Genomic DNA, 20,174 nt, shown 5'->3' with positions numbered 1-20,174 from the left:
TGTTAGAGAGTCATTCAAGGAGATTACCTCTTAGTCTCTGGTGGAAGATTAATTACCAGTGGGTTTCTTTTTAAGTCCTTTTTTGATAGGTCCTCAAGACCTGTTGCCTGTGAACCTTTAGTTATAATTACTCAGGTGTCTTATGTGTAGGAGGGGTTTCTTCTAACTTTTTATAGTATTAGTCTTTGGGATGAAACTGTGATGAAAGGCAGAGGGAATGGAATACATTTTTATTTCATTTTTTACTCGCTTAACCAATGTAGTACACTGGTCACAACTTGACCATTTGCAGGTTCTGCCCAGTTGAACTAATTGACATAGAAAAAAAGTGGAACAGAGATGCATTTAAGCTGTACATATCAAAAACAGAGCAGAACGTAACAATATATAACAAAAACTGTACAACCGCAATTAATAGATGCAGCAGCAGCTATGAGAGAAATGTATATTTTGCATTAGTATATTTCTGTTTTATGCCATGGTAGAAATTATGTGGGGGTACTGAGAGCCAGGACAGGGAAGGGTGTGGTAGGTATAGTTAAAAAGTGTTAGTTGTTGAGAGGCCCTTAGCTGATGTGGCCTGCGGCATGACAAGTACAGTTTGATTTGATGTGGAGGAAGATTTTAAGTTAAGCTTCGAAGGTGGGGAAAGGAGTTGTAGTTCCCATAGGTATGTGGAAGAGGGATTCTCACAGTTTAGGAGCAAGGATGGAGAAAGAGTAGCTGGTGCAGTGTAGCCTGGTTTGTTGGGGTGGGGCTGGAGTTTGAGAGAGTCATCTGAGGTTATAGTGTGTGTTTGGTATAGAGTTTGGCAGCTAGTGGGTGGGAATCAATTATGATGGAAAAGTATGAAGATGAGAGAGCGTAGTAGCAGGTCTGCTCTGTGCTCTCTTGGAAGCCATTTAGCTTTTCTTAGCATGAGGCAGTGGGGCTTATGAGAGGGTGAATTAGTGATAAAAAAACAATTTTTTCTTCAATAGTGTGGAGTGTGGAGGAGTTTTTCTTAAGAGGTTTTAACTAGTATAGGTAGTGCATTTTGAATTGAATCAGAAAGACTGTTTTGCCTACAGCAGTCCTGGTTGGGTTGAAAAGGTTGGGTGAGATTTTCCTAGTCCGGAAGAGAAATGAACAAGCATTTGCTCTTGATTTGATGCTCATTCTATTGATTACTGCTGCAACAGTTTTAGCTGTATAGGGTTATATCCAAAGCTTCAGGGCATCTTCCATGCGCCCAAACTGTCAATAAGCTCAAGCTGAGTTGACTAAAAGACAAGTTTGGGTACTAAGCACTTTAGAGCTTTACTGACACTGAAGAGTATGCTCCTCTGAGGCTTTCCAGGAGTGGTGGTCAATTTGTGCTTGCTTTGCTGTGCAGGTAAGTTCCTTTTGGGAAAAAAATTATATCTTCTTAATTTTGTTGATGTCAATAAGCTCAAGCTGAGTTGACTAAAAGACATGTTTGGGTACGAAGCACTTTAGAGCTTTACTGACACCGAAGAGTATGCTCCTCTGTGGCTTTTGAGGAGTGGTGGTCAGCTTGTGCTTGCTTTGCTGTGCAGGTAAGTTCCCTTTGGGAAAAAAATATATCTTCTTAATTTTGTTGATGTTTTATTACTTTCGTCTTCAGAAAAATTATTTTAAAGCTAGGAGTGTTTTCTTTTTCAAGATTGTAACATATTTTTAAACAGAGCACTAATTTTTTTCCTGTCAGTTTAATAGTAAAGTAACTGAAAATGTTTTTTCTGTGGTGGTGATGTTTATTTTTCTTTTGTGGGTTTAGCATAGTATTTTAAAATGCTTTTTTACTGTGTTTTTTCCATCAAAGAAAGTATCTTTTCTGGACTGGTAACATTTACTGGCAATTGCTGCTCGTCTTCCCCAGGAGATGGGCACAATTTTTGGCTTGACCATGGAGCAGACTACTGGTCCCATGGTCTGTCATCCTTTCACTGCAAAAAAAAAAAAATAAGCAAACAGCATTTGCCACCACAGCAGGCTAGTAGTTTGCCTCAGACATAGGTAGGTGACTCTGCTATGGCCATTTGTTGTTCCTCAGACCACTTATCTGTACCCTGGATCCCTCTAGTGTAGTACCTACAGCCACTATGGACCTGGGGTTAGCCACGTCCTCTGCAGCTGTTGGGGCCCCCTCAGTGACAAGGGAGCACCACTCTCTTGGTCCATGGAGTGGGAACAGGGAGGTTTACCTTTTGTGTCAGAATGCTGTGGCCATCCCAAAGGATGCAGCTGCTGCCATTAGTAACTTGGTTGGAGACATTTTTCCTTTCAAAAAGAAACAGAAAGCCAAGCATGTATCTAATTCTCCTCAGATTTCTTTGGATAGGGGTAATTTACTGGGTCTGGCTCAGGGCTTAATTCAGGCTATTGATCTTTCTTGTAAATTAGTACCTGGTAGAAGAAACGGATGCAGGGTTTTTTCCTTGGATTTCAGATTCAGGCTTAGAGGAGAGCTAAGTTTCTGATTCTCCCTATGGGGGGTTGTCTTTCTCTGAGACTAATGCTAGACTGTGCCAGTATATTCAGTAGGAGAGCATTGAGGTTTCTCAGTTTCTCAAAAAATACTTTGAGTTGTTACAGAAGGATTTACCAGAACCTACACCCCTTCCTCCTGTTCTGTCTGCTTTAAAGGATGTGTGTGCTACTGTTTGCAATTCTCCTTATAGTCATCAGCCTCCCCTAAAAAGGAAGTTTGGATGTATACAGTTCCTCAGCCTCTTAACATTTTAAAAGGTAGATTGGATGTATGAAGTTCCTCAGTCTTGTAAATTTTTATCCACTATTTCCAAACCTGACCAGGCAGCTATAGCTTTAGTTGATCCCACTGCTGCTAAGGACTCAGTTAATTCCAATCCTAGTCTTTCTGATAGGGATGGGAAAGTTATTGATAGGTATGGGAAAAAATAAAAGTTACTTGCTCACCGTAACTATGCATTTTTGTTGTCTGCTTTTGTCCTTCCTCAGCTGATAGGTCTCGAATCTGACTTCGGCTACTTCTAAAGAATTGGATCCTTAGCTTGAGGTCCTCCCCTTACCCATAATCTTCCTTCAAGTTAGAATTACTTCAGCTCGAGTTCAGTCTACAGTGTGTGTAAAACGGTTTTCAGGTGGGAACAGTACAGAGAATGTAAAACAACATCCCAGCGAAACAACTACATAAAGTTGGAAACAAAGGAGGAAAAAGCTGGAACTCCTCAACAATCATGCAGTACATTACTCCTCAGGTTGAACTAGGAGACTTATGAATTAAAACATTTTGAAGTAGGATGGTGGATGGAGGGCGAGAGGTTGAAACAGACAACACAGATGTATGGTTATGGTGAGTACGTAACTTTTATATCTGATATTGTCTTTTTCTTTCATTCCTCAACTGATGGGGCAGAGTCCCCAGCTAGAGAAACCCCAGTGTGGTCCTCAAGGAAGGATATTCTGGAGTACAGCAGAGCTAAACACTGCCCTTTTAAAAGATAAGATGTCCAGTTTGTAGTGAGAAATCACGGTATGAGTGTTAGACCAAGTAGCAGCTTCACAAATGTAATCTATAGAAGCTGTGGACCAGAAGATAGAGGTTGTGGCCACAGGTCTAGTGAAATGAACATTAGGAGTTTTGGGAAGTGTCAATCCATTTTCTTTATAGACAAAAGAAATGCAGTCAGTGAGCCATTTAGTTATAGTCACCTTTGAGACAGATTTACCCAGTTTGGCTTTGGAAAAGGTATTAAACAACTAGGCTGATTTTCTGAAATCTTTCGTTCTGCGGATGTAGAATCAAAGTTGCCTATTAACATCTCTAAAATGTGTAGCATGTAATCTCTTTATTGGAAAATTTTGGAACGAAAATAACGAGGTTGATCGATTTGATTCATAGCTGTTTCTGAAGCCATCTTAGGTACAAGTTAGAAGAGAGGGCATGGAGTTATAATACTTGCCTGGCTGATGTGATTGTGACCAGAAAAATCGTTTTGCAAAACAAAAATTTCAAGTCCACCTTGGCAGCTGGTTCAAATAGGAGTCAATTCAGGACTTAGAGAAATATATTTAAATTCCTGGGAGGAGTAGGGTCCTTAATTGGGGGTCAGAGTAAGACTGTACCTCTAAGAAAGGCTGTACATAACCTAGAGAAGGCCAAAAGGATTGGTTATGTCCTGCATGAAAACTGGAGATAGATGCAAGCTGAAACTTTGTGGTAGAATAATTTGCACCGCTGTTAAATATTGAAGCAGATACATTTAGAATAGCTGAAACGGCTGCTGAAAAGGGATATAGTTGTCTCTGGACAGCCCAATGGGAGAATCTTTTCCATTTTCTGTTATGCACCTTTCTTGTTGAATCCTTCTGAGGGGATATGTCTGACTTGAGATGAAAACCTAGACTGTCTAGCCATCATTGAAAGTAGAGAAAACATGCAGTTAATTTGAAGGTCTGAATGCCTGGGTGAGTTATTCCTAATGGGTTAAAGAGAAGATCCCTGTTTGGATCCAACACCCAAGGAGAGTGCACGAGATGAGGCCAACTAAAGGGGAACCAAACTTCTCAAGGCCAGAAAGGAACAATGAGGATTACACTGCACTTCCAGTAAGATACTTTCTATAGAAATTTGGGAAAAAGTAGAGTAGGAGAAAAAGTGTACTGGAGCCCAGTGGGCCATTTGTGGACTAGAATGTCTCTCAATGACTCCACCTCTGGAGAGATTAGGATGAAAAGTACCTTCTGCACTTGAGAGGAGAAGCAAAGAGATTGCACCATGGTTGGTTCCGTTGATGGAAAATTGTTCCTGCCACCACAGGTTTGAAGAGGTAGAACGGACCTGCTCAATTTGTTTGCTAGAACATTGGGCTTCCCTTGGGATATGCATTACCAGAAGAAGGTGGCTGGAAGAAATCCCCCACTGCCAAGCTCTCATCGCTTCTCATATTAGGGAGTAGGACTTGGATTCCCCTGCTTGTTGATGTACCAGACAACTGATATATTGTCTGTCTGAATGGCTGTCATCCCCGGAAGGAGAGCATCTTGAAATGCCTGCAACATTAATAGGACTGCTCTCATTTCCAGAACATTGATGTGAAAATTGCTCTCCAATTATGACCAAGTGCCATGGACCATCCTTCCCAAGAAATGCCCCCCTGGTGGGAGGTGTCCATACTCTCTGTGGCTGTGGGTGGTGGAAAGATAAAATGACACCCCTGAGAAACTTCTTTTGTGATGATCCACCATGTGACATGTTCTTTGCAGATTCTTGTAATATGTATTGGAGCAGAGAAAGAATGTTGTCTGATAGACCATTGTACTGCAAGATTCAGTTGTTGTACCCTCATGTAATATCTTGCTAGGGGTATTAGAGTTGTGGAAGCTGACATAGATCCCAGGAGTTGTAAAATCAACCTTGCCGGCGAGGACGGAAGAGAGAGAGTAAGTGGGATGCTTGATTCTATAAAGTATTACTCTTGAGTAAGGAAGGCTTGTGATTTGGATAACCATGTTTAGACAAGCACCAATGAACTCTAGGACTTGAGTAGGGGAGAGTTGAGACTTGATGTACTTCACTGTAATGCCCAGTTGAAGACATATTTGGAGGAAGTAGTCCCTGGCTTGAATCAATAGAGGCTTGGTTGAGAGCAGAGATGAGCCAGTTGTCGAGATATTGAAACACTCAGAATCCTAGCAGTCTCAAGTGAGCTGCAACCACTGCCATGTACCTGGTGATCACTCGGGGGGTGGTAAGACCAAAGAGCAGGGCTCTGAATGATAATGACTGGCTCCCAGCTGGAAGTGAAGAAACCTCCTGGATCACCTTTCTGTTTTAATGTGATAGTATGGATCCATGGATCCTGGAGATACTTTCTGCGGTGGTGCAGCGGTAGCATTGTTTCCTCACAGCAAGAGGTTCTCCCGTTCGATTCTCGGCTTGGGTTGGGAGTGCCTTCTGTGTGGAGTCTGCATGTCCTCTCTGCGGTCAAGTGGGTGTTTGAAAGACATGCGTTGAATGGGTGTGCCTTCGTTGAAGGTTGGGCTTCGGGCTGGCAACTCGACACCATAAAAACCAACTGCCAATCATTAGCGGACCGGAGTTCCACTGTGGCGACCCCTAACTGGGAAAGCCGAAAGGCAAACAACAAACAACAACAGTATAGATCCTGGAGATCTATCGAGCACATCCAATTATTCTTGCACAGAAGTGGCAGAATAGACTGAACTGTGACCACTCAGAACTTGGAGCATTTGACATATTGGTTTAAGTTGCCGAGATCCAGGATAGGTCTCTGGTCTCCGGTTTTCTTTGGCACCAAAAGGACCCTGGAATAAGTTCCAAATCCTTGTTGGTCTGGTGGGACCATCTGGATGAATTTTCTTTTCGAGCATTTTTTGTATTTCTGTGGCTCCTGCTTTTCTCTGACTGGTGAAAGGTCTGGAAGTTTTGTAGATCAATTGGGGGGCTGTAGGGAAAAGAGTATGTAATAACCTCTGGAAATAATCCTCTGCATCCAAATGTCTTTGTGGATGTAGAGATAAGTGCCCCCCAACTGCCTTCAGAGAACAACAGTCTGACAACCCTTCAGGAGCACTGATGGGGATGTCTCAGAGAAGGGACCTCTAAAACCATGATTTTGTGGAACTCCTCTGCCATGAGGGCATAGTCTATTATTGGAGTTCCACCCCCTTTTGCCACAGGGGGATATGTCTCCATAGGAGTCCTGGGAAGAGCTTTGCGACTTCCGGAAACATATTTTCCTGCCACCTTTCTGATTCTGGGGAAAGGTTCTTTGAGGTTTAGAAAAATGGATCCCTATAGCAGATAAGGTCTTCCTGTCTTGTTCACTCCTGGACAGGGATTTGTTTTTACTTATGTGTGTGTGTGTGTGTGTGTGTGTATATATATATATATATATATATATATATATATATATATATATATATATATATATATTCGAAGATTAGAAAGCAATCACCCACTTTCGCAAAAGTCAGTTAACTGGTTCACATCAGTTAACTAAATCACGGTACAGTGGGGATAAGGAAATATATCCTTTTCAGTACGATCTTGGAGTTAGTATATAAGTAGTGGGGGTTTGAGGGATGCAGCCCCCCACGTAGGAGGTGCAGGGGAGCTTGCCCCCCCTGCAAAAATGTATTCTACCTTGCTGGACAGACCTCTGGTAATTATATATACTGACTCCAAGATCGCACTACAGTGGGGAAAAGGATATATTTCCTTATCCCCACTGCACCGTGGATCTAGGAATTAGTGTATAGAATTATCGGAGGTGTGCCCGGCAAAGTAGAATACATTTTTCCAGGAGGGCAAGTCCCCCCTGCATCCACCATCTGGGGGGCTGCACCCCCCACACGTCCGCTACTTATATATGCTAACTCTGAGATCGCACTACAGTGGGGAAAAGGATATATTTCCTTATCGCCACTGTACCGTGATTCGGTTAACTGACTTTCGCGAAAGTGCACTTTCGGTTAAGTGCACTTTTGTGAAAGTGGGTGTCTGCTTTCTAATCTTCAAAGAAATGAGTTTTTGAAGATTAGAAGTAGACCCACATATATATATATATATATATATATATATATGTATATATATATATATATATATATATATATATATGTGTGTGTGTGTGTGTGCAGCGAAAGAGAGAGATTATAAACAAGGTAGAGAGGGGAGGAAGAGCCAGAAAAAGTGTAACTATAAAAAAGTTATAAAGATAGCACTTATCCAAAAATCACTCCAAATGCTCATGCGGTGGAGACCATGCCCATTCACTAAAGAGAGAAACAAGATCTGAAGTAATTATAACTAGAAAGGAAGATTGTGGGTAAAGGGAGGAGCTTGAGCTACAGATCCAAGTCTTTAGAAGTGACCAAAGTCAGGTCCAAGGATAGCTCTGAAACTTATCGGTTGAGGAACTGATGAAAAAGACAACATCAGATGTGTATATTTATGCAACTTTGATTTCATAATTTTGAATCATCAATATCATATATTAGTTTGTTCTAACAAGTTATGAACAAATGAGGAATGTTTTATCTGCAGTTTTTTCTTGTGAACTTAGTTTCTTCTGTTGCACAGGTCACTGCCCATTGTTTGCAGTGTGTGTGTACGACTCTGTTGATACCTCTACCAGGGCTATGGCCCCTGGTACTGTTTTGAGGAGGTTCGTATGGCCACATTTTCAGAACCTCCCAGATGATAATAGAATTGAGATTTTAAATTCTCTTTTGGATAAGGATTTAGTGTTTGGCCCCTCTTCTGCAGAGGTGATCAAAAAGGTGTGTTGAAAGGGCCAAGGTGATCCAGGGAATCTCTTAAGATTTTCAGCCCGATTTTCCAAATTGTCCAAGGGATTTTTTATATCTCCTCACCTAGTTTTGGCAAACATCAAAATAAACAATGTCAATAAAATTCAAGTGATCAAGCATTTAAGAAGAAATTGTAAGGGGATTCCTAAAACAAGTCCAAAACCTCCCAAAAGCAAGGACAGTGCAACAAGTCTGAATGATTATTCAAGAGACATTGTGACCCTCTCCCACCCTGGCCCCTTTTTTCTTCCCGAAAGTCTGAATCACTGTTTTTCTCTTTGGCAAAATTTTGTTTCAGACAAATGGGTTCTGAAAATCATTTGTCAGGGTTACATACTTACTTTGTTATTTCGTCCTGATCTTCGTCACATGCTGTCCCAAGGAGGGCTAGAACCAGATGTTCTTCATGTTTCACTGTTGCAGTCATTACATTTGGGTTATCTGCTTGCAGGTAACCCTCAGTCGGTCTGATTATCAAAGCCTTGGGTCCTGTGTCGGTTGCTGTCTCATCTTCCATGACGTCAGGTAGTCAGGGTTATAAAGCTTGTAGCCGACGCCATTGCAGCAGTCTTTTTTGCCGTGTGGTGCCCGAAGCAGAAGCAGTTCGCAAGTGCCGGTCGGCCGACTCCTGAAGTTTTTCGTTTTCGAGTTTCAGATCCAAAGTCTTCAACTAAGCTAAGTACCCTGTTGGGGAACCTTTTTCTTGCTCTAAACCGATGTCAGTAAAAGTTAACAATTGTATTTCTTGTGGAAAGCAAATACCTCATAAAGATTTTTATTTGTACTGCATTCTTTGCTTAGGCCCAGACCACGACATATCTCGCTGTCGGTTTTCTGCCTTATTCAAACCTCGAACTATTCATCGTCGGTTCATTTTCAAATCTAAATATTTTGGTACTCAGTTCAATTATCCAGAAATGGCTTCAGTAAGCCACCCGACTACCGACATTCAAAAAAAACGCAAAGATAAAGACAGAGACAGACCGCATAGGTCCAAAGCTGCCGACAATGCTTCTCCTAAGCTAGTCGCCAGTTTGCCAGTACTCAGTGAGGGGCTTTCCAGCCCCTGATACCTGCTACTTCAGATTTGCAGGCCTCTATTGAGACCCATTGAGTTCAGTATGCTGCGAGATGCTTCTTCAACTGTGGAAACTGGGGATGTCTCTACCTTGGATGGGTCCGGAGCCGCTGTGCAGGCTTCGGCGTCTGAGGGTGTATTCAGGCCTACTGACTTGCATAAACCAACGCCATCTTCTTCTTCAAGGCCTAAAACTCGATCCATGCCTAGAAAACCGACACCCAGACTGCATGGTCAGGCCCCTATGCCTAAAAAACAAATTATAAGAATGGCTGAAGACCTTATTACTCTAATCAGTGGAAGCCACCCTTCTCTCTCTAAGAGACCTAGAACCGAATTTCCTTCTTTTTCTTCTGATCAGGATTCTGAAATTTCTGTTTTCTCTGATGACCAGGAGTTGCCCTTCTCTACCTATGAGGATTCTGATGCAGAGGACTCCATTCCCTCTGCTTCTCCTCCAGAGGATTTCTCTTTTGGTGAAACTTTGCATACTCTTAGGGAGCATTTCCACTGGGAAAGCCAGGATTACTCTGACTCCAGAAAGAGGCTTAGGGAATTCTTACTCCTACCTCAACACAGGCCTTTAGCTATCCCTCCTGTACTGGACATTGTAGATGATGCCTTCTTGGAATCTAGCCTGGCCCCTGACACTTTACCTCCGGCTCCCAGAAAACCTGACAGGTATTACAGAGTACCTGACTCTCACAAGTTCCTCTTTAAGAATCCTACTGCGGATCCTGAGACCATTTCACAGAGACCCAAAGGCATTAAGGCTACTACTGCAAAAAACCCGACCCCATCTGATAGAGATTCCAGGGCCCTGGACAGATGGGGTAAGAATGTATACACTTCTGCAACTTTGGCCATTAGGGCCTTAAACTGCCAGTTTCATATGTTAAAGTATCAGCAGCATATTATTAGATTGCTTAAGCAGAAAATGATGTTGATTTCTGACTGTGCTGAAAATAAAGAATTACAGGATTTAATGCATTTTGCTGAACAAGTTGGAAAACATACTTTGCAATGTGGTTTTGATTCATTAGAGACATCTTGCAGGGCTGCTGTCACTGGGTCTGTACTTAAAAGTCATGCTTGACTTAAGGAGCAATCTTTGCCAGATCATGTTAAAGCTAAATTACTGGATGCTTTCTTAAACCAAGACTGCCTGTTTGGCAACAAATAAGAAGAAGTACTTAAAAAGATGGAAGAAAAAGCTAAATCTATGCAAACTGTTAAAGATTTCCTGTAAGTGCAACCTCCCAGATTTAGTAGGCACTGGCCTTCTAAGAATTAGTCCTTTCCTACCTCTTCCAGGACCTCCCAGTCCAAACCCATAACCAGCAGAACACCCAGGCTTCAGTCCCAAGGTACACACAGGCCTAAGCAGTGGGGGGCTCCCACTTCCAAAGCTGGAAGTAGTAAGACACCCCCCTATGGTAAACTTTCACAGTGACTTAACTTTAAACCTTCCAAGCCCTGCTCAACTGACTGTTCCTTTAGAGGGAAAGATTGCCCGGCATGCAAAAAAAATGGGAACTCATTACCCAAGACAAATAGGTTTTAAATATAGTTTCCCCATGGATACAAATTCCACTTCCACTCCTTAACAACCCCAAAAGGTTGGCCAGACCTACCCCCAAATCACTGGGCAGCGGCTCAAAAACAAGTTATTTCTCTTCTAAGCATCAGGGCTATTCAGCCTGTCCTAAAAGAAGAATGGGAGCAAGGTTTCTACTCAAGACTTTTCCTGGTACCCAGAAAAGACAATTCCTGGCGTCTTCTCCTGGACCTGTCTATCCTAAATACTTTTTTGGTAATCCCAAAATTCAAAATGCTAACTCTTCATCAGCTACTTCCCATGCTAGGCAAAAATGCCTGGTTGGCAACACTGAATTTAAAGGAAGCCTACCTGCACATCCCAATAAGGGAATCTTGCAGAAGATACCTATGTTTCAGAGCAGGCTACATGCACTATCAGTTCTCTGCCCTGCCCTTTGGCTTATCTACTGCATCCAGGGTATTCACAAAGTGCCTAGCTCCAGTCATTGCATTTTGCAAACAAAGAAATATTCAAATATACCCATACCTGGACGATTGTCTAATTCAGGCAGAAAGCCAGGACATACTATTAAGTCATCTGGCATTTGTAAAGAAATTACTAACTTCTGTGTTGTACACCATAAACAAAAAGAAGTCACATCTAGTACCCTGCCAACAAATTGTATTCCTGGGAGCAAGCTTGGATACAACTTCCCAGATGGCATAACTCACGCCAGAGAAACAAGTTCATTTGACAGCCTACTTCAAACTACTGGCCACAAAGACCCAGCTATCTGCAAGGAAAATACATCAAGCCCTGGGGTTCATGGCCTCTTGCATTCTACTAATTCCATATGCAAGACTGCATATGAGGAAACTACAATGGTATCTAAAAAGCCTATGGTGTCAAAATTCTCAGGACCTAGAATCAATGATTCCTATCATACCTTGTGTAAAGACAAGAGTTCCTTTGGTGGACAGAGGTCTGCCACAAAAACAAGGGACTGCCATTCACTCTACCCCCTGTCACCCAAACCCTAACAACAGATGCATCAGACTATGCATGGGGGGGCTCACTTGGCAGGGCAGGGCAGTGCATTCAGGGCAAATGGAACCCAAGTCAAATGCACCTACATATCAATCAAAAATAAATGTTAGCTGTGCAGAATGCTCTGACAGCCTTCAAGGACCACATTCTTCCAGAACAGTTATTGGTAAAGATGAATAACACCACTGTTATGTGATACATAAACAAGCAAGGGGGAACCCTTTCATACCCCCTCTGCAGACTAGCCATGGCTCTGTGGAACACAGCCTTGAGCTACCAAGTACACCTACAAGCTCTATTCCTGCTGGGCAAGCTAAATACACTGGCAGACAACCTAAGTAGAAATCTCATGGACCCACATGAGTGGAAACTGGAACCAAAGATATTCAACATTTTGAGAATCAAATGGGGGAGCCCAGAGATAGACCTGTTTGCCTCCCCTCAGAACTACCAAATGGACAAATTCTGCACAAGGACTCCCCACAGACAAGCTTGGAAAGCAGATGCCCTGTCCTTCAGCTGGAAAAATCTTTCAGTTTATGCCTTTCCCCCTCTGCCTCTCCTCTCCAGAGTGCTATTAAAGATCAAACAGGACAAACCAAGGACAATATTTATTGCACCAGACTGGTACCCCCTCTTGCGCAGTGTGTCACTTCTGGAACCATGGCACCTGCCTCAGACCACTGCCCTGCTGTCCCAGCAGGAGGGCCAGATTCTGCACCCACAGCTTCAAACCCTGAACCTTGCAGCCTGGCTAATTACATGACCTCTCCTTTACCATCCCTCAGTAAGCAAATGATGGATGTCATTCTGGAGGCAAGGAGGCCTAGTACTAGAAAATCCTATGCTGAAAAATGGAAGAGATTCTGTTCCTGGAGCCAAACACAGGGGATGGACACAACTGTGCCCAATTTACAGCACAGTCTTCAATACTTAACTGAGATGCTTCACAAGGGCCTTTCCTTTTCTTCCATCAAAATTCATGCCTCGATCATTTCAGCTCATTATAATACAGAGCCACCCCACTTCTCTCATCCACTGTTGAAGCAATTCCTTAGAGGGACCAAAAATTTAAGACAACCCAGGAGAGCCTCTACTCTAGCCTGGGACCTTAACTTTGTACTGGAAAAGCTCACTCTACCTCCCTTTGAGCCAGCTGCAAATGCAGAGTTGAAATTCCTTTCTTATTAAACAGCCTTCCTCCTAGCCATCACTTCAGCAAGAAGGGTGTCTGAATTACAGGCCCTCATGGCAGTGGAGCCTTTCATCACCTTTCATGCGGACAGGGTGTCCCTCAGGACCATCCCTCCTTTATGCCCAAGGTGGTATCCAGTGTGGCCCTTAATCAGTCCATTCATTTGCCAACCTTTTTTTCTAGTCCACAGAACAAAGGGGAATGAATACTGCACTCATTGGATGTGCACAGACAACTTAGATTTTACTTGGACAGGACTAAGCCTCTCAGGAAATCTGAACAGCTGCTGGTTGCATTTGCTGCAGGGGCAGAGGGGAAGGTCATTTCAAGGCAAACCATTTCTAAATGGATAGGCCATTGCATTCACTTCTGCTATAAGCATCATGGAAAACCTACCCCACAGGGGATAAGAGTACATTCAACCAGGTCTGTATCTACCTCTACAGCCTTTCTCAGAGGTTTCCCTACCAGGGACATCCTAGAAGCTGCTACCTGGAGTTCTGTAGATACCTTCTCCAAGCATTACCACTTGCCAATTTTTTCTAAATCCAGAGCTGTTTTTTCCACTGCAGTCTTGCAAGGCCTTATCGCTGGTCCTAATGCTATCTAACTGCCTCCTCCCTTCCTTAGCTTTGGGAATCTACCCAAATGTAATGACTGCAACAGTGAAACATCAAGGACATAGTACAGTTGTGTACACTTGCCATAAATGTAGATGTTCGAGTGTATTCACTGTTGCAGTCCTGGTTACCCTGTTTTCAGCCCTCTGACTTCTATTGACTATACCTCTAGTCTTGCTTGCTATCCTTAAATCTTTCTGGTGTATTTGCTTTTTGTTGGAGGTGTAACCTTTTATATAATTGCTTCCCATTATGGGGGGCACCTGACATCTGGGGCAAGATAAACTGCTGTAATGGCGTCGGCTGCATGCTTTATACCCCTGACTACCTTGACGTCATGGAAGATGAGACAGCAACCTACGCAGGACCCAAGACTTTGATAATCAGGCCGACTGAGGGCTACCTGCAAGCAGATAACCCAAATGTAATAACTGTAACAGTGAATACACTCGAACATCTACATCTATGGTAAGTGTACACAACTGTACTTTCCTCCTTCCTAGATGGGGAAGGGTTCTTATTCAAGGATGTTCCTAGTGCCAAAGAAAGAAAATACTTGGAAACCAGTTCTGGATCGTTCTTTCCTATACCTGTTTGTGATACTGCCCAAATTCAAAATGATGTCACTTCACAACTATTACCTCTTCATACTTTTTCAACCTTCCTGGTAAGACTAGACTTAAAAGATGCTTATCATCACATCCTTATTCATCCAGACTTCAGATGTTTCTTAAGGTTCTGTGTGTCTGGATCACATTATCAGTTATCTGCCTTACCCTTTGGACTATCCACTGCACTGTGAGTGTTCACAAAGTCTACCTTCAATTATAGCTCATTGCAAGCTATAGAGTATCCACATTTTTCCATATTTAGACAATTTGCTTATCTATGCAGAGTCTTTTTCAAAGGGTCAGGAATTTCTTGCTTGGGTGAGAGATCTCTTAAACAAGCTGGGATTCCAAGAGAATATTCAAAGGTCTTTCTAGATGCCCTTACTCAGGATTGTGTCCCTGGGATGTTAGTTAGACATCTCAGTTCAAAGAACTTTTCTTCCACAGGAAAAAATAGATCTTTATTTAGATCTATTTCTAAGGTTTTCCACTCAGACTTTAGTCACTGTAATGGAATAGTTCAGGAGTTTGGGTCTCATGGCATCTATGACTGTCTTGATTCCCCTGGCAAAATGCCACATGAGAAAGATACAGTGTTATCTGAAACTCTTTGGTCCCTGCATTTCAAATATCAGTGCTGGGGTTTGTCAGAAGAGAATTTTTTTGGTGGGGTGGAAACAACAAATATCCTTAAATCCAGGTCCCCCTTTCTCCCTCCCTGCTGTAAAGCAGCCAGTCACCATAGACACTTTGGACTTTGCTTGGAGAGCAGTTTCAAGAGGGATAAAAGTGCAGAAGGTATGGGGCACCAAGGAAAGATGCAAGCACATACATATCAAGGAGATGTTTGCCTTGATCAAGGCACTCAACTCTTTGAACCGTCTTTGGACCTCAGGCCTCTTCAAGCGGTTACATTCAATTCTACAGTCATGGTACGTCAGCAAGCAAGGAGGATCCAGGTTGTACCCCATTTGCAGACTAGCCATGTTAGCTTGAAATATAGATTCACAGCACATACTCCCTCTACAGGTATCCTACATGATGAATACTACGTTAAGATACAGCAAGGAAGCTGCAACTTTCATTCTCGTTGCAGGAGTTAAAAACAAACATACGAACAGCCTTTTAAAAAAAGCAGTAGACAATACATTTGAAAGAGTCATGCTTGTATAGCGAAGTATTTGATTGTAAAACACTTTTACTCCAACACAGCCAGCAAAGTGGATTCATGCCAAATGATTATGTGTTTCCAGGTGGCTTATTTGAACACTGTGACTTTTCCAGTGACTGGCTTGTTGTGTTTTGGAACAGATGTAATAAAAGAACTGCATGTCCTGCCAGTGGATTTCCTTGTCGTTTCTTTGATGTGGTTTGAAATCCTACATTCTGTCAGAGCAAAACTGTGTGGCAGACAAGTTGAGCAGGACTAGAGCAGACCCTCATGAATGGAACTAGATTAGGGGGTCTTCCAAGATTTGATCCATCTGCAGGGAGTTCTTCAAGTAGACCTCTTTGCCTCCTCACTGAACAATCAACTAGCAAGTTTCTGTTCCAGGACTCCATGTAAGAAGGCCTGGAAGACAGATGCCATTTTTGTTCTTTCTTTTCCACCCTTTCCACTAATATCCAGGGTGCTTTTTGAAGATTCAGAAGGAATCCTCCAAGATCATTGTGGTGACTCCCTTTTGGCCCAGACAACCGTGGATCTGATGTCTATTTTCATCTGATTCTAAGTGTGGGGGGCCTTGACTCCTTATACCAGATTATTAGATCTAAGAGCTCTGGCTCCTTTCTTACCCACATTTCTCTTCAAAACTCTCACACAGATGAAAGCACCTCATGGGCTGCTGGGTCAGTCTTTGTGGTAAGGAGACGTGCCTGGATACAGCTGTAGGACTTTGAAGAGCCTTTCAAGGTGTCTTTCATCAATGCTTCCTTTCGGTGAAAGAAACGCTTACCCGCAGAAAACAAGAAGGAAAGACCCTGTCTGTTATGGGGATCAAGTTTTCTACCCCTCAACAAACATTCTGTAAAAATCAGAGAGGTGGTGAGAATATGTAGTTTCACAAATCTTAGGGACCTTTCCAAGAGCCATGCGGAGGTAACTCCTTCAGAGGCAGAGGAGGCAGTTTTAATGGTAGATGGTGCCCTAGAGGTAGAGGAGGCCCACAAAATCAGGGTTTCCATGATTCTTTTCCTGAAGTGCTGCCTGACTGCCCACTTCTAGAGGCTGTTGGGGGATGATTGCCCTTGCACTTAGATGTCTGGGCTACTATAGGAAAAGATACTTGGGTGCTAAAAATAATATTCAGATATTACTTCATACCATTTTCCCTGTCCCAGTCTACAAAAGAAAAATGCTTTGCAATGTTCCACCCAATTAGAGGAGGGCAGCAGCCCCAAGAAATTCAAAAGCTGCTAGACATAATTAATTCAGGAGGTCCCACCAGACAAAAAAGGATCTGGAATTTACATTTCTTTTTAGTGCCCAAAAAGACAGGGGACCTGAGACCAATTTTGGATCTGAGCAAACTGAATTAGTACTTGAAAAAAATCAAAGTTCCGAATGGCCATGGTACAGTCCATTCTGCCATTTCTTCACAAGGAAGATTGGATGTGCTCTATGGATCTTCAGAATGCGTACTATCTTATCAAAACTAGTTAAGAGCACTGCTCTTTGTTCTTACGGCAGTCCCCCAGGTGTTCACCAAATGTATGGCAGTTGTGGCAGCTCACTTCAGGCTAAAATTATTCCAAGTGTTACCATATCTAGATGACTGGCCCCTCACTGCCCCATCTATGCATCTCCTTCAACAATATAGAGGTTATTTGCTCCAGATGTGTCTTTTACTGGGAATAGCAGTCAGTTATGCCAAGTCAAATCTGACATCATTACAGAGCCTGGAGTTTATTAACTCACATCTGAACATGACAACACAAATTGCATCCTTACCAACTCATCACATAGACACACTCAGATTTCAGGTTCATTAGATTCTTTCCCATCCATCTCCTCCAGCCATATTCATTCTTTTAAGTGCTGGAGTCTGTGTCAGCAGCAGTTGTACTACTTCATTTAGGACATTACTATATGTGTGTTCTTCACTGGACTCTAGCTGTTCAGTGGTCTATTCTTCAACAACCCCTTATCTTTTCCAGTCAAGTTTACACCAATTTGTAAACACCACATACACTGGTGGATCCAGTCAGAAGACATTTATCTAGGCCAACCTTTTGTTTTACTGCCTCATTAGCCACAATGATTATGGACACCTCCCAGTTGGGGGGTGGGGGGCATTACTTGTGAAGGACAGTCCAAGGCACATGAGACCAATTTGAGTATTGCTGTCCTGGAGATGAGAGCAGTCCTAGTAATGTTGTAGGCATTTCAAGATACTGTTCCTCTAGGGACTATTGCGATTGAGATCGACAGCATGTATGTAGTCTGGCACCTCAACAAACAAGGGGGAACCCAGTCTTACCATCTCTGCAGAGAGTCTATGAGTGTGTGGCAATGGGCAATCTCCACCAACAGCTTTCTAGTTGCAACCCACATTCTAGGGAAAACCAAAGTACTAGTGGACAAACTAAGCAGGTCCATTCTAAGGCCCCACAACTTTTCTCTCAAGCAATCAGTGGCAGAAGAAATGTTCCATTGTTGAAGCCATCCTTGCTGTGACCTCTTTGTATCTCCCCAAAACAACAAGTGCAGAAGATATTTTGCCCTGATCCCCCCTCAGGGGGAGTAACCAAGATATGCTCTAGTCCACATTTGGCCATCTGGTCTCCTTTATGCTTATCCCCCAATTCCTTTGATTCCCAAACTCCTACAGAAATTAATCTGGTTGAAGAGCTGAGTCATCCCCATTGCCTCCTCCTGGACTCGACAAGTGTGGTTCCCCTTCCTTTTGTCTCATCTTCTTTATCCTCCCTGGATACTGGGCCCAACTCCAGATCTCTTTTCACACCCCTCAGGGATGAGTCATATCAATATCACAGCCCTCAAACTAACTGCATAGTTTCTCCAGTTCCAATAATAGCCAGACAGCCCAGGCTTTCTTCCCTATTGCATACCATTCTATTATCCTCACTGAAAGACCCTACCAAGAAAGTCTACAAGAGTAAGTGGAAAAGATTTTCCTTGTAGACAATGAGAAATAATGTTGACCCTTTTTCTGCCTGGGTCTCTGCTGTTCTTTATTTCCTGGCTACACTTTTCAGAGAAGGAGCTAGTTTTTGTATAATTAAACTACAATTGAAAGAAATTTCAAATTTCCATATAGGAGATAAAAATTGTTCTTTGGTCTCTTCCAAGTTATATAAAGCTTTTCTGAAAGGTACTTTTCTCCTTATGCCTCCAATAAAGGATCCTTCACCTCCCTGGGATGTGACTGTGATCTACAAGGTCTGATTCAGAAATCCTTTGAACCTTCGGCAAAAAATGATTTAAAATTCCTGTCATGCAAAACAGCCCTTTTAGTAGCTATCACTTCCGCAAAAAGAATTTCTGAACTTCAGGCTCTTTCATCAAAGACTCCCTACATTATTTTCCATAAAGACAGAGTAACTTTATGAACAAACCTTTTTTATCTAAAGTGGCTTCTAAATCTAACATTAACCAATCCATTCATTTATTGGTTTTTTTACAATTTTTTTTCAAGCAAAGGAGAATACATGCTATATCTCCTGAATTTGCACAGGCAATTACAGTTTTATGTACACAGAATGCAACAAATTAGAAAATCAGATCAGCTATTTGTATCTTTTTCATCAAATTGACTAGGTTATCCAGTTTCTAAAGTTACATTGGCTAAATAGATAACGGATTGTATTTCTAGGATCTATTCTCAACAAGGCATTTCCTTACCAAGACAATCTAAAACCCACCCAACTAGATCCATGGCCACTTCATCTGCCTTGTGGTCAAGAATTCTATAGATGATATTTGCACAGCAGCCACATGGTCCAATGCACATACCTTTGTTACTTTTTACAAATTGGATCTAATACCCAGAAGCAGAACTGCCTTTGGCTCAGCAGATCTCTGGAATATTCTTCCATGAGGACCTCCCAAGATTAACATAGTTGGGGATTCTGTCTCAGTTGTTGAAGAAGCATGTACTCAACATAACTGGGCATATGTGTTGTCCATTTCCATTCTTCCTTAACTTCCCCCCATCTATCCCCTTCCTAAAATCTTCTGGAGGAATCTGTTGGATTACCTTTTGGAACTTATAGTTCCAAGTTTGAGCTCTATTCTTTGAGCTATCCTTTTATCTAAATTATGGGATCTTATGGCAACAAACTCAATTTGAGGTATTGAGGATGGAGTAGGCCATTATGGGTAGAGGGAGGAGTTTGAGAGCTGAATCCAAAGTCTAAAGTATATAGCCGAGTCGGATCAGAGGATTGGATCCGTAACCCATTCATTAATGAAGAATGAAAATGGACAGCACAGATGCCTAGTTATGGTGAGTATATAACTCTTAATTTTCTTTCTGAACTATTTCTGTGAGGTTCCAGTTGCTCTGCTATAAAAGTCCAGATAGCCCCATCTCAAATTCTCACAAAGGACATAATGATTCATCTGTTGCGTTATTTAGGGTGACCAAAGCTTTTCTTAAGGGAATGTTCTTGTTGTGACTGTCTGTTCAGGTTCCAGTTCCAGCATGGGATGTTGTAGTCTTATTACAGTCATTGACCCAAAAACCCTCTGAATCTGTTACTTCAGGAGATTTAAAATTTCTTACTTGGAAGAGTATTT

General features: G+C 42.3%; 1 protein-coding gene across 1 annotated transcript in view; it reads left to right on the top strand.

Annotated features, from left to right (window-relative positions):
* IFT81 (intraflagellar transport 81) overlaps nucleotides 1-20,174 on the top strand; it is a 2,787,102-nt gene that overhangs the window by 1,769,191 nt on the left and 997,737 nt on the right. The window lies entirely within an intron of this gene.

The sequence above is a fragment of the Protopterus annectens genome, chromosome 4.part0 (assembly GCF_019279795.1).
Source record: "Protopterus annectens isolate FY-2018-M chromosome 4.part0, PAN1.0, whole genome shotgun sequence".
Lineage (NCBI taxonomy): Eukaryota > Metazoa > Chordata > Ceratodontiformes > Protopteridae > Protopterus > Protopterus annectens.
This window is presented reverse-complemented; position numbering and strand designations above follow the sequence as displayed.